Source organism: Macrobrachium nipponense, chromosome 24 (assembly GCF_015104395.2).
Source record: "Macrobrachium nipponense isolate FS-2020 chromosome 24, ASM1510439v2, whole genome shotgun sequence".
In the NCBI taxonomy this organism is placed as follows: Eukaryota; Metazoa; Arthropoda; class Malacostraca; order Decapoda; family Palaemonidae; genus Macrobrachium; species Macrobrachium nipponense.
Genome location: NC_061091.1, coordinates 76,860,954 through 76,878,018, shown reverse-complemented (window position 1 = coordinate 76,878,018; position 17,065 = coordinate 76,860,954). Strand labels below are relative to the sequence as shown.

At 33.5% G+C, this 17,065-nt stretch overlaps 2 long non-coding RNA genes across 2 annotated transcripts in view; one reads left to right on the top strand and one right to left on the bottom strand.

Annotated features, from left to right (window-relative positions):
• The window catches only part of LOC135205822 (uncharacterized), a 183,815-nt gene that overhangs the window by 114,696 nt on the left and 52,054 nt on the right, over positions 1-17,065 (bottom strand). The gene's annotated exons all lie outside the window — the stretch shown is intronic.
• Positions 8,855-11,079, top strand: LOC135205815 (uncharacterized). The gene is made up of 2 exons (XR_010312616.1): positions 8,855-9,042; positions 10,767-11,079. It is a non-coding gene; the product is annotated as an uncharacterized LOC135205815 (long non-coding RNA).

Sequence of the window (17,065 nt, the reverse complement as noted above, 5' to 3'; positions counted from 1 at the left end):
AAAAGTAATGATGAGAGAAAAAAGTAGACAGTCTCTGTCAATTATTATAAATTTTTTTATAAAATATAATGACATATCGAACCTAATTCTTGATAATTAACGAAAACCCGTCTGGCCCTGACTACGCATTATGAAGACCGTCCACAGCTGACGTCATTCGACGTCATATCTGATCCAGAACATATTAATACTTTATACTGAGCGTCCGCTGTTGCTGATTTAGGCATTAAAAGTAGCCTACAATGAATTCACTCTAATAATGTTGCTATGGTTGATTCATATCAACCGTGCGTTTGATGTCTAGGCCAGTCCCTTACGACGCTCTTGATTGACTGTTGATAAGCCAATCACAGGGCTGGAAACACTCTCTCATGAGTTCACATGGGTAGGATCTATGTTCCACCTCTCGTGAGGCTTGTAAGTAGGGTTCTTGTCAGTGTGTCTATATAAGTAACTCGGAAGGGGCATTGCTTACCTAACTGTAATATACGTTCTCATGAAGTTCCCGAAATATCTTGAGTATTTTAAGTCAATTTTTGTTATTATATTATTAGTTATGAGGTTCCATGTCAGTTAGCCTACCATATTGCATAACCGACTCAGAATGGAATAGAATATTGCATGAAACAATTTTCACGAGTGTGTGGATAGCAAGAAGGAGGAAAGAGACTATGAACCGAGGTACAGTAAAAGGAATTGAAAGGCGTTGCAGCTAAGGACTGAAAGTGCGCTGCAGAGGCCTTAAGTAATGCCTAAAGAGCACCGTAGATGATTTGTGTGTGTACAAAATTAGGAAGGAACATTATGAAGCTTTAGAACTCCAGGGTTGTCAACTTAGAGCTTTCATAAATCATGTTTTTATTACAAGTCCGCTAACCAGTGATTGTCAAAGATCCTGGAACCTGGACATACTTCTATTTGTTCCAATGATTCTAGTTCCACGGTGGATGGGTGGTTTTCGAGCTCGGCTGCCAGTCTGGTGGTCCGAAGTTGGATTCCCTGCTCTGCCAACGCGGAATCAGAGGAATTTATTTCTGGTGATAGAAATGCATTTCTCGATATAGTGTGGTTCAGATCCCACAGTAAACTGTAGGTCCCGTTGCTAGGTAACCAATTGGCTCCTAGCCACGTAAAAATATCTAATCATTCGGGTCAGCCCTAGGGGAGCTATTAATCAGCTCAGCGGTGTGGTTAAACTAAGATATACTCAACTTTTCCAATGATTCTAAGTCGTCTACAATAATAAAAAGAATGTTAATGAGTTCGTGTACGATTTTGGACTGAAGATGAAGCCAGGGAAGGGTTCGAAAGCTTTGTAAAGAGTTTTTAAACTATATACGAACTATTAATATATTTTTAATATTGTGGACCCCTTAGAAGATCATATATACTTTCGTGATAGAGAGGTTTTCCCAAATAATAATAATCATAATAATAATAAAGTGCCATGATGATATACATCACTGTATGAACCGTCTCCTTTTTAACCCTAGGTCAATCTCAGCCTCGTCGTGATGGCCGCCATCTTGGTACTCGCTTGCTCATTTCAGAGGATTCGGACTACTGATAGATCAACTGTCTCTCGGTCTCTTCTGCTACGATTCTGGGCTCCACTGGAACGAGCGACGTGGCTTCTTTGGGAATTACATTCTCGATGAAATAAACGGTTTAATCTTCTGACCTGTTTTCATTATTCCCTACAATATACAGTCATATATACAGTCACACACACACACACACATATATATATATATGTATATATATACATATAAATACACATACATACATACATACATACATACATACACACACACACACACACACACACATATATATATATATATATATATATATATATATATATATATATATATATATATAATGTATCATTTATTTGACTGCAACAATTTTCGCATCAATTATGAATGTATAAACTAAGTATGCATAGGTTGTGAATGCATAAACTAAAAGTGCATACATTACCAATGCATAAAACAAGAATGTATATATAACTAATGCATAAATTAACATATATAAACTAAGAATGCATAAATTATGAATGCATAATTACGAATGTAGAAACTAAGAATGCATAGATTAATATGCATAAACTGAGAATGTATAAATCACGAAAATTACACAAAGAATCAGAGAGAGAGAGAGAGAGAGAGAGAGAGAGAGAGAGAGAGAGAGAGGAGAGATAGAGAGAGAGAGAGAGAGAGAGCTTGATATTATTACTCTGGCCTGGCCAGTACTGTTCACTGGGGGACCACCACCTTATCAGGATACACACATACAAACACACACACACACACACGTAAAAAAGAAAAAAAATTGTTAATAAAAACAAACTGAAAATTTATGAGAAAAATTGATATCCAAAAAGTCCTGTTTTGGACCTGCATATCTGAAAATTGATCAGACGAAAAAGACTTAAAAATTCAATACTGACAACGAACGACTTAATTAAGAAATTTTTTTACGAATCAATTTATGTGTCATGTTCGGCTAAACTAAAGTCAAAAATAATTTTTAAAATTCATGTTTAATCTTTAGTTGAACGGATGACTTCGGCCAAAGACAGGAATAATAAGGCTAATGGGATTATCTATCAAAAACAAGTAAAATTGCGCCGAAGTTTCTTCGGCACAATCGAGTTTTCCGTATAGCCTCTGCAGTGTGTAATCAAGGTCAGCGAAAATACAGCTATCTTTCGGTTGGCTCGGTATAATGCTGTATGAACCTCTGTCCAGGAAATTTAACTACGGCAAGGTGGTGGCCTATCCCATATCGTTGCCAGGCGCACGATTATAGTTAAAAACTTTAACCTTAAATAAAATACAGACTAGAAAGGCTAGAGGGATGCAATTTGCTACGATGATTGGAGGGTGGATGATCAGAAACATTTTAATCCGAAGAGGATGCAAGTTCCAAAACCCTGAAATAATTTTCCTTGTAATTTAAATATTTCATACACTTTTTTTTTATCAATTGCTAATTTATTAGTAAACTTTTCTTTCCTAATTGATCTTTTATTTTTGAATTTCTTATTACCTTCTGTTACTACTTTCAAATGAACACCATTATATTCTTTGGAAGCTTGAATTTCAAGTCGGTGGCCCCTTCGGGGGCTTGTTCCTTATGAATAGGTCTCATCTATGAATGATAATAATAATAAGCCAAACTTAGGGGTACGAGACTTCATAGCCAGTGTGATGTTACTGTATATTTACCGTGTATTTTCATACTTTTGTACTGTATTTATATTGGATAGGGGGTACGAGAAACGTTTCTGAGATATCAAGGGGTAAGGGCACTGAACAAGATTTCATAGCCTCTGTACTGAACGGTAAAACATTGGAGGAAATTAGTTAATTAAGACAGCACCACAAGAAACTGGAACAAAGCGGACTCTTCAAAAAGTGTTGGTCAGATCAGCCTCCCCCCGCCTCTGTCCTGTAGAACGGCGTAGTGGTCGTACTTGTGATTCCAGCTCAGCAGACTCTCAGCTACATACATACATACATACATACATACATACATACATACATACATACATACATACATACATACATACATACATACATACATACATACATACATACATACACTATATATATATATATATATATATATATATATATATATATATATATATACGTATATATTGTAATATCATCTTAAATTATTTCATTGGTTTTTGTTAACGTAAGTTAAATTTGTGCTTTTTTACATGTCCCGAAAAACTGCTTGTTGATTCTTTTCACTCTCCTCAAGGTTTTGTTTCTGTCGTTATATGGTTGTATTTACCCGCTCGTTTCCTTTTTTTCATGTTTCAACGAGTGGAGGATCGTCTTCAGTAATTGCCTCTTTCGCCTGATGGTTTTAACCTGTTATTTTCCCGTCACCCTTACTCGGTGTGGGGGAGGTTTTCATCATGAAGGTGAATTGTCACGGTTCCCCGAAGGGAGGTTCAGCATCACCTATTCATACCGCACTCTTCGTCACTGTTTTCTGCAACATTGCCTTCTGGCCACGGACAGGACACTAAGACGCTCGTTTTTACTTTTATAAAAATGACAGGTTGCTGTTGGTGGTGAGGGTTTGTCCCGTGCCCTCGTGTGCGAGTTTGTCTTAGGGATTTCATTATTTTTGCCCCCTTGTGAGCAAGGTCCAGACCTTGCATCGATGAGTGCACTGCTGTATCCTCCGGGAATCTTCAGGAGGCCTTCTGAGGCCAGAGAAAGGTGAGTATCCCCTTTTGCCGGTATTTACTTTCCCATTTACGTGAGTGGACTCTAAATGTTCGAGTATTGTTTCCAAGCATCAAGTGGAGGCTCCCGCGAGAGCCTTTGTAGGCAGTTTTCTCCGACTGAAGCAGTTTCAGTAAGATTTCGCCATATTTGGTGAGCAATTAATTATTAATTGGATTAATTAAGGTGCATCTTAATTATTTTTGTAAATTATTAGTGTTAAGGAAAAGTTAGTTATTAGTGTTAAGTTTCTTGGCTTTTTCTCCGCCTTTCGTGTACACGTGAGTGAGTGTTGATTTCGTTCTACTACTGTGACATTTCTCTCTTACTCTTTATTTGTTTAATAAAGGACAACATGGTTTCGTACCCGGAAAAAGTACACAAACCCAACTGTTAGTCCACCGTGAGAACATATTCAAAAATATGAAAAGCGGAAATGAAACAGATGTGGTTTATTTAGACTTTGCAAAAGCTTTTGATAAAGTAGACCATAATATATTAGCGAAGAAAATTAGAAAACACAATATCGTGGATAAAGTAGGAAGATGGTTAAAAGAATTTTTACACAACAGAAAACAGATAGTTATTGCAAACGACGAGAAGTCGGATGAAGTCAAGGTAATATCCGGTGTGCCGCAAGGTACGGTGTTAGCTGCAATACTGTTTGTTATTATGATTGAAGACATAGACAATAATGTGAAGGATTCGGTAGTGAGTAGTTTCGCAGATGACACAAGAATAAGTAGAGAAATTACTTGTGATGAAGATAGGAACGCTCTACAAAGAGACCTTAACAAAGTATATGATTGGGCAGAGGTAAATAGGATGGTATTTAACTCTGATAAATTTGAATCAATAAATTATGGAGACAGAGAAAGAAAGGTAAAAGCTATAGGCATATAAGGGACCTAATAATGAGACCATCACAAATAAGGAAGCAGTTAAAGACCTTGGTGTGATGATGAATAGGAACATGTTATGCAATGATCAAATAGCAACTCTGTTGGCAAAATGTAAAGCAAAAATGGGAATGTTGTTACGGCACTTCAAAACAAGAAAAGCTGAACACATGATTATGCTTTATAAAACATATGTTCGTAGTCCACTTGAATATTGCAATATGATATGGTACCCACACTATCAAAAGGATATTGCACAAATAGAGAGTGTACAAAGGTCCTTTACAGCTAGAATAGAAGAAGTTAAGGACCTAGACTACTGGGAAAGACTACAATTCTTAAAATTATATAGTCTAGAAAGGAGAAGAGAACGCTACATGATAATTCAGGCATGGAAACAGATAGAAGGAATAGCAGAAAATATCATGGAACTAAAAATATCAGAAAGAGCAAGCAGAGGTAGATTAATAGTGCCCAAAACTATACCAGGAAAAATAAGGAAAGCACACAGGACATTAATCCACTACGCACCAGCATCGATAAGCAAGCGTCTATTCAATGCGTTGCCAGCTCATCTGAGGAATATATCAGGAGTGAGCGTAGATGTGTTTAAGAATAAGCTCGACAAATATCTAAACTGCATCCCAGACCATCCAAGATTGGAAGATGCAAAATATACCGGAAGATGTACTAGCAACTCTCTGGTAGACATTAGAGGTGCCTCACACTGAGGGACCTGGGGCAACCCGAACAAGATGTAAGGTCTGTAAGGTAAGGTAAGGTATAATAGTTAGGTAGGAGTTTGAGGTATGTGAGGACATTTATTGCGTACGCGTCGGTGCCTATTTTTTCTAGTTCCTCAAGCAGGTTTTCAAGGACATTTCTTTGAATTTGGCTTGTGAATAAAAAGTGTAAAATTTGGACATTTTATTTATTTTGTCTCCCCTTTTGATTGTTTAGTTACCTGAAGTCTTGTGTATTGTAAATCTTTGTCTGGACTGGCAATTGATTTATTGAATGGAGGACCTGTTTTAAAAATAGAGTAGTAACAATGATTTACTGTCTCTTAGCAAAAACATTCATAACAATATAAATATATTTTATATGTATATATATACAGTATATATATATATATATATATATATATATATATATATATATATATATATATATATATATATATATCTACCACACACACACACACACATATATATATATATATATATATATATATATATATATATATATATATGAATTTTTATCGTATCACCGTGATTCCTACACATGCGTTCAGCTACAAATGTCCTCTTTAATATCCTATTCGTTATACATCGGAATTAATAAATTTTCAGATATGATAACCGAAGCGTAATGTTCTTCTTGACAATCATTTCGTCCTCTCGTGGATTCGAACCAATGCGCGGAGGGCGCGCGGAGGAGGTAGAGGGAACTGGATATTAAAGGAATTCTTCAGTTATTTCCAGTTCTTAATCCAAGGCTGGTAGTGATAAGCGTATCCAATATACTGTGAGGAAGCGAATGGAATTAACAAAACAATGAGTAAATATGGTGAGAATACCCCCCCCCCCTCTCTCTCTCTCTCTCTCTCTCTCTCTCTCGTCTCTCTCTATCTCTCTCTCTCTCTCTATCGCTCTCTCTCTCTCTATCCTCATATAATAATATATAGTCAGATATATATTATTATATAATATATATATATAGTAGATAATATACTTATATTATATGAGAATATATATATATGAACAAGATAATATAAGAGATATAAACATAATAGAATATATTTATATATGTAGCTAGAATATAGAATAATATATATAAACATATAAATTATATATAGGGGATATAGAATAATATATATAGATATATATATAGATAGATTATATATAGATAGGGAACATAGATATATATAGAGATATATATATGAATATATTATATATAGATAGGATATGAAACAGAATAATATATAGAATAATGTATATATATAATATATATATATGTATAATATATCTATAATTATGTATATATATATAGTAGATATATATATATAGTATATATATAATATATATATATATACTAGAATAGAGATATTAATATGTATATATATATATGTAATAGATATATATAGAGATCCATATACATAAAATATGTATATTATATATATATAAAATATATATATATAAATATGTAATATATATATATGTATAGGTATATAGATATATATATATATATATATATATTATATAGATAAAATTTATATATATATATATGTATATATAATATATATATATGTATATATATATATATATATATATATATATGTATATATATATGTATAACATGTATACATATATATAATATATATATATATATATATATATACATACGATATATATATATATATATATATATATATATATACATATATATAGTATATATATATGAAAATATAGATATATATATATATATCATATATCCTATATATATAAATATATATATATATCATATATTAAATACTGTCTATATTATATATCAAATATGTAATATATAATAAAATAATGTATATATAAGATATATGTATATATATATATAGATATATGGTATAATATATATAATATATATATATATATATATTAATATATATAATATATGTAATATATATAATTGTATATATATATATATATATATATATATATATGTATGATTATATAATATGTATATATATATTAATATGTTATATTATAATATGTATATATTATATATAACTATATATATATATATGTATATATATATATAAATATGTCATATATATATATAAATATGTATATATTATATATATAATATGTATATAATATATAATGTCATATATATAAAATATGTATATATATATGTATAATATGCATAATATAATGTATAATCCTAGATCTATATATATTATATTACATACATATATAATATATATATAAATATATATATATATCTCTCTCTACATATATAATATATATATAATTATTATAATATCTATTATATATATATATCTATAATATCTACATATAATTTAATCTCTATATTATACTATCTACTATACAACTATATATCTATAATATATATATCTATATATAATAATACAATATATATAATACCTATAGATATATACATATAATATATATACAATTTATCTATATATATATTATATATAATAATATATATTAATAACCAGTATATATATAATATATATATAGATATACTATATATATCTATTCCATATCTAATACATATATATAGACTTATATATATATATATCGTTAATCCATATATATAATATCTATAAATATATATATATCTATACATATATCTAATTATATAATATATATATACATAGCTATAATATATATATATATATTATAATAATAGATATCTATATACATCTATACCTCTATACATATCTATATATAATATATAATATATATATACATAATATATCTATATATCTATACATATATATATATATTATATATAAATATATATGGAGACTGGTGCTACGTAGAAGAATACACAAGACCAGTAAGGAAAAAAAACCGCATCAGATTAGGAGTCCCATACCAAAAAAATGAAGGAACGATGAAATAGAGAAATAAAAACTGTCTGTCCTCCGATTTCAACTCTGGCGAAGTCCGACAACTCTTCGCGGAGAAGAACCCCCTTTTTGAATCCTGTTTTCCGGCGTGGAATTCCCCCTCCGCGTGGCATCCGGCAACGTGCCAGGTTTTGGGTATAAATAGAGCAGACACTTTTATAACATACACACACAGTATCTTCTGGACGAAAAGAGACAACCAGACAGCATCCTTTTCACCGCCATCATGAAATTCGTGAGTTTGAACGGAGATTTCAATGCTTCCTAGATAGCGATCCAAGGTGTTTTTTTTTTCCCTGTAGGACTAAACTCTCTTGGATGGGGGTTGGGGGGGGGGTCATTTTCTTTATATATCTTTTGGATACAAAACCTCGGGGGTCACTCTTTGGAACGGTTCCGAAATTTTGTTGCAGTATTAAGACGCTGATTTGTCTACAGAATTTCATTTGGTTTGAGAGAATAAAAAAGTTATGTTGACATAAAATTGGTCAGTCTCTTGTCATTTATTATAAAAAAAATATTATAAAATAGAATGACATATCGAACCTAACTCTTGATAATTAACGAAAACCCGTCTGGCCCTGACTACGCATTATGAAGACAGTCCACAGCTGACGTGATTCGACGTCATATCTGATCCATAACATATCAATACTTTATACTGAGCGTCCGCTGTTGCTGATTTAGACATTAAAAGTAGCCTACAATGAATTCACTCTAATAATGTTGCTATAGTTGATTCATATCAACCGTGCGTTTGATGTCTAGGCCAGCCCCTTACGACGCTCTTGATTGGCTGTTGATAAGCCAATCACAGGGCTGGAAACTCTCAGTCTCTCGCGAGAGTTCACATGGGTAGGATCTATGTTCCACCTCTCATTTCAAAAGTATCCATCAGGAGAGGTGGAACATACATCCTGCCTATGAGAATACTTGAGAGAGACAGTTTCCAGCCCTGTAATTGGCTCATCAAGGGCCAATCAGGAGCGTCGTAAGGGACTGGCCTAGACATCAAATGCACGGTTGATGTGAATCTACTATAGTAAGCATTACAATCTTGTAAGTAGGGTTCTTGTCAGTGTGTCTATATAAGTAACTAGGAAAGGGCATTGCTTACCAAACTGTAATATACGTTCTTATGAAGTTCCCGAAATATCTTGAGTATTTTAAGTCAATTTTTGTGTCTATAACCTTAATTATGAAGTTCCAATGTTAGTTAGCCTACCTTATAGCATAACCGTCTTAGAATGGAATAGAATATTGAATTTTGGCCCAAGGCCAAGAACTGGGACCTATGAGTTCATTCAGAGCTGAAGAGAAAATTGACAGTAAAAAGGTTTGAAAGGTGTAACAGGAGGAAAACCTCAAAGCAGTTGACCTATGAAACAATTGTTAGGAGTGAGTAGACAGCAAGAAAGAGATTATGGATAGACTCACAGTAAAATGAATGAAAGGGGTTGCAGCTAAGGGCCGAAGGGACGCTGCAAAGACCTTTAGATGTCTTGTTTGTGTACGAAAACCACCAAGGATCATTATAAAGCTTTTGAATTCCAGAGTTGTTAACTTAGAGCTTTCATAAATTATGTTTTTATAACAAATTCACTAAACAGTAATTGTCAGTCATCCGGGAACCTGGACATACTTCTATTTGTTGAAACGATTCTTGTTAAATGCGTTTGCCTGTGTATGTAAACAGTTCTCCTTGTCCTTTGATCATTTCCTGACATTTTTATCAAAGCCTTCATGAATCTTTGTAACTCAAGTGATCTCTTCTTTCTGCATTTTCCATCACCTCTTGTTCCTTCTTTGGAAGCTTGAATATCAAGTCATTTAATAGTCATTGTGGCGACCTTGTTCCATATGAATAGGGTTCGTCTTCTGAGTAAATAATATAATAATATTAATTAAGTGCCATGATGATATACATCACTGTATGAACCGTCTCCTTTTTAACCCCAGATCAATCTCAGCCTCGTCGTGATGGCCGCCATCTTGGTACTTGCTTGCTTAGCAACGGCCATGCCCGACCCTTATGCTCTGGCGGATCCTGATGCGGATCCCCGTCGCGGTTATGGATTCGGAGGCTTCAGGCCAGGCGGCTTCGGAGGATTCGGAGGATACGGTGGATTCCGCAGACCTTACTACGGATAGATCTAGTATGCCCAGGGAACAACTCTTTCTCTCTCGGTCTCTTCTGCTACGATTCTGGAACGAGTGACATCGCTTCTTTGGGAATTTCATTCTCGATGAAATAAACGGTTTAATCTTCTAACCTGTTTTCTTCATTTCCTAAAATATACCGTCATATATATATATATATATATATATAGATATATAAATATAAATATATTATAAATATATATATATATATGATATATATAACATATATATCGTATATTATATATATGATATATATATATATATATATATATATATAGTAATATATATATATATATATATATATATATATATATATACTATACTATATATTATATATATGATGGATAAACTAAGAGTGCATAGTATATTGCTAATGCATAAATTAACACGCATAAACTACGAATGCATTAATTATATTAATGCATAAATTATGAATGCATAAACTAAGAATGCATGAATTAATATGCATAAACTAAGAATGCATTAATTATTAATACATGAATTATAAATGCATAGACAAAGAACGCATAAATTGCGAATGCATAAATTAATATGCATAAACTAAGAATGCATACATTACGAATGCATAAATCAGGAATGCAAGGCCTACATCAGGGCGACACGGCCAAAACGAATCTGACAATAATATTGCTTGAATGCATATCTTGTTGCTGAAGGATGTCTCAAAGCCTTGTTAGTCCATCCTAAGAGGAGACATCGCGTGCTTACTCATCTCTTAGAGCAAGTTTGAATGTTCATTTATTTACATAATTGTGACTTCAATTTTTAATGGGAAAATCTATACAAAACGTTCCCCGTGGTGGGTTAGCGCCTTCAGTGGGCCTCACGCAGTACACCGTAGGCCACATTAAAAAATTCATCATTTTATAGGGCCGCATAGTATATTAAGGAAAATAATTAATATCTGAAATAGACAAAATTCAAGGCTTTTATAGAAATAACGAATATAATTTTTGTTATTTGATATTTTAAAGTCCTGTAGAAGATTCACATGAAATGCATTTATTTGAAATACAAAGTAACTCAGCTGGAAAAATTTTTTTATTAACTAGTATATTAAAGCTGGAACTTCGCACGAAACACATTTGAAAGACACTAACCTTTCTCTTTCACTTTTTCACATAACCGTCGAAAAAGTGGTCAGTTATTAACGAATTAACAGGTTTTGTTCCCTACAAAAGCACACCCTAAATGTGTCGTCTTTAACATTGTTACTTGAATATTTTTAACACTACTGTGGTTTCCTTGGTTCAATGATAATAATAATAATAATAATAATAATAATAATAATAATAATAATATAATAATAATAATAATAATAATAATAATAATAATAATAATAAAAGTTTTATTGAAAGCAATTGCTGCATCAGCTGCATTAATTTTATATAGGTTCTTATCTTTTTTTCCTAATTATGGTTTTCTCAATGAGAAAACAATAATTAGGAAAATAGAGAAGAACCTATATAAAATTAATGCAGCTGAGGCAGCAATTGCTTTCATCAAAACAGGTTTAAAAGAGGATTTACTTCCAGCATACAGTGATGATGATGATGATGATGATGATGATGATGATGATGATGATGATGATGATGATGATACCTAAAGACGTAGATGTAATTAGCTTCTTGGAAAAACTGAATGAACAAGTCCTGCTCTAAATTAACGTTAGCTTCAGACATTATTTTCTGACATTTTCAGACAAATGTTTCAAACAATGAAATCAGATGTTTTCAAACATTGCTTTCAAACAATGTTTTCAAATGTTTTCAAATATTGATTTCAAACAATTTTTTCAGACAATGTTCAGGCGTCGTTTTCGGATATTTTCAGACGTTATGTTCAGACAGTTTTCAGACGGTGTTTTCAGACATGATCTTCAGGCGGTGTTTCCAGACATTATGTTCATACATTGTTTTCAGACATTATGTCCAGACGATGTTTTCAGGCACTGTTTTCATACGTGGACATTTTCAGCATGAATTTAGCTCAAATAAGAAAGCAAAAGACTTAACCATCGTACATACTTTTTTAGGACAATGTATTAACTCAAAAACCCCGTTTATATATATATATTATATATATATATATATATATATATATATATATATATATATATATGTCTGAAAACAACGTCTAAATACATTGTATGAAAACACCATCTGAAAATAGTTTCTGAAAATAATTTCTGAAAACTTCCGAAAACAACTTCTGAACATAAAATGTCTGAAAACGAACGTCTAAACATAATGTCTGAAAACTTCCGAAAATAACTTCTGAACATATGTTTGAAAACGACGCCTGAACATAACGTCTGAAAACATTGTTTGAAAACATCTGAAAACGTCTGAAAACATTGTTTGAAAACAACATCTGAAAACGTCTGAAAACATTGTTTGAAAACAACTTATGAAAACATTGCTTGAAAGCAATGTCTGAAACCACTGTCTGAAAATGTCAGAAAATAATGTCTGAAATGGCAACAAGCAGCACGTCTTTTAATGAAGCTAACGTTATATAAATATATATAATCTTCCATATGCATATTTACATAAAATGCTTGACGAAGTAAAGGAGAAAACTATACATAAATCACGAGTTTAAGGAAACAACAAACGGTTTCACAAGATCTAAATTGTTTCGGAAACTCTTAACACCATTTTGACAGCATAGGGATTCTGGAGTTCAAATTTCGTTTATAGAAAAATCATAATTTTTTCAATGTTACTTTAACGAAACAGGTTTACAGACATCTCTTTGAGAATTTGGACGTTATCTTACAAATACTGTTGTAACTGGGCTTCGCTAGGCCTACGTCGTATTTATCTTAAATGAAGGTTAGGAATCGCCTTGTTTCCAAATACACAAGAACAAGAGGAGTGAAAATAATAAAAATAATACAAAAAACAAAGTGTAAAAAGAATAACCAAAAACCGGCTACCACTCAGTGCGGGAATTATCCCTCCATTCTAGAACAGGCGGCTTTTACTCGGGAAAAAAAAAGGAAACCAACGGACAGAGAGAGAGAGAGAGAGAGAAGGAAGGAGAGAGAGACGAGGAGCGAAGGAGGATTGAGAGAGAGAGAGAGAGCTGGGGGGGAGGGTGAGAGAAAAACAAATGTTGGAAACTAGCCAGAGAAACTCGATCGTTCAGGTAACACTAGCAGCAGCAGCCTCAACAACGCGTCGGTTCAGAAGATTCCCCCATCCCAACTACGAGCGCTCCGGTTTCCATCAAGGTTACACGACGCTGTCTGCATAGTTCGGCGGCCAAAAGGTGAATTAATTTCCCTTCGGCTAAGAATCTTGTCTTTCTGTTTCCAAAGGCAATCTCAACAGGTTCGCCTTCCTACGAACTTAATCTTATGTCGTCAACAGGTTTGCCTTCCTACGAACTTAATCTCTGTTGACATCTTTAGGCGTCACAATGAAATGTCATCATTTACAACGAGGTCTCGGGGTCTGCTTCCCATTGACCTCATATATATAATCGTCATTCAGGAAAGGAGTTGTCATCATTATTCAGAAAATGAACTCTATTCATATGGAACAAGCCCACCAAAGGGGGCACTGACTAGAAATTCAAGCTTCCAAAGAATATCATATGTTCATTTGAAAGAAGAAATTTATTAGAAAAGGGGAAAATAAATTTACAGCTTAATAAATGAACAGATAAAAATGTAGGTAAATTGTCCAAATACAAAAAGAAACTGGAGGAATTGTGGGTAAGGTTTAATTCAAAGAAGTTGAAGGGGTGAAAGGAGACTGTAAAATCTCAAGGTGAGGTCACCGAATCAACAGTTGGGGCTTGTAAAAATGAATGCAGAGATGACTGCTACCGAGCCAATCGACCTCACAAGAAAATGTGTACATTGAGATACTTTTTGGAGGGCGTCTATTTTTGTTATGATAGAGGAAAATATCTTGAAGAATTATTCAGTGGGGGAGGCAAGTGATAGACAGGGCTGAATGATGCATGGGTAGAGAGCGCTAATCTAATTTTCAAAATACCTGGAGATGTTTGTTTCTTTGTTTGTATGGTGTTTTTACGCTGCATGGAACCAGTTGTTATTCAGCAACGGGACCAGCGGCTTTACGCGACTTCCGAACCACGTCGAGAGTGAACTTCTATCACCAGAAATACACATCTCTCACACCTCAATGGAATGACCGAGAATCGAACTAGCGGCCACCGAGGTGGCAGGCCAAGACCATACCGATCAAGCCATTGAGGCGCTACCTGGAGATGTTGCTGGCTGCTGATAAGGTTGAAGAGGCGTCAAGCAAAGGCGTTTCAGCTTTGGAAGCGCAATTGATGGCAGCGTTGTGGCAATAAAAGACTGAGATGAGAAGACGGTGCTGTTTCTGCCTGGCTGATCCTTACCATTACTAAGAAGGGAAAAAAAAGCCACGTTACCTGGAAGTACATTACGTTTCCAAGGCAAGAAGCCAGCGTAATTTTCGGAGACAAATCGTTTCAGGTTGAAGACGATTTCAGAATTTTATTGGGGGTCAGGAAATTTAACCTTACTCGTTACTGTATGCTTCTCTGGTCTGCATTTCATTCTTTTTTTTTTTTTTTCGTTTGTTATCATCATCATTATTTTTTTTTTACCACAGTCCTCCAATTCGACTGGGTGGTATTTATAGTGTGGGGTTCCGGGTTGCATCCTGCCTTCTTAGGAGTCCATCACTCTTCTTAGTAAGTGCGCTGTTTCTAGGAGCACACTCTTCTGCATAAGTCCTGGAGCCACTTCTGCCTCTAGTTTTTTCCAGATTCCTTTTCAGGGATCTTGGGATCGTGCCCAGTGTTCCTATGATTATGGGTACAATTTCCACTGGCATATCCCATATCCTTCTTATTTCTATTTTCAGGTCTTGATACTTATCCATTTTTTCCCTCTCTTTCTCTTCAACTCTGGTGTCCCATTGTATTGCGACATCAATGAATGATACTTTCTTCTTGATTTTGTTTATTATTATTATTATTATTATTATTATTATTATTATTATTATTATTATTATTATTATTATTATTATTATTATTATTCAGTAGATGAAACCTATTCATATGTAACAAGCCCGCAAGAACACTGACTTGAAATTCAAGCTTCCAAAGAATATTATGTTCATTAATAAGTAAGAAGAAATCAAGGGAAATATAGAAAGAAGAGATACCACTATCAAAACAGAAAAAGAAAAAAAAACAATTTAATAAAGAGATAAATATATTAAAAATGTATTAAACTAGAGAAATAGTATTAGGGTAGTGACGCTTTTACATTTTCGATTGGGCTTCAGAAGTTCCAATGTCACGACATCCTCTGGGAGGCTGTTTCCACAGTTCAACGGTGTGAAGGAATAAAGTGTATTGATATTAGTTTATCGAATAGCATCAACTGAAGGTTCGCTCGACAACTTTAGGTCCCATGGGCGTGTCTTCAAGGACGAAACTAGAGTTATATCTGCCCCGCCATGCAAATAGAAGACCACCGGTTTCTGCAGTGGGTCCAGGGTGGAGGCGGTGATGAATCATGAATAATCAGTCACACACAGAGCAGGTCCTCCTCAGATAGCTAAGTTGAGGTTCATTTAGATCAGCTGCCAGAAATGAACGGAAAGAGATCGGCTTTTCCATCGTATAATCCTTTAAAAAAAACTTTATTTTTTTTTTAGCTTACTCAGAGAGTTAGCCTACAAACTACAGCATTGTTGCTGTTCTTGTTGTGGGGGAGGGAGGGGGCAGTAAAGCCTACAAATGTCTGAAAAAGGAGTTTCGCGTCGAGTTAATGATACAGGAATTTTAGGATGGGATATTTATGATTTATGTATTAGAATGAAAATGTAAAAAAAATAAATAACGTGTATATTAAACATGCCCCGAAGAATTATTTCTAATAAAATATAGCGTATTTATTTCAATTTTCGTTGGCGAAACAACGCTCTATTTGACCATAGATTTTAACGATCAAATAGAGGTCACATCACGCCTTGTCTATTTATGCATTTGATTAACGAACGTCCATGAGATTGTACGTCATTTCACATTTTACTAGCTGCTTTTACCCAAATACGAGA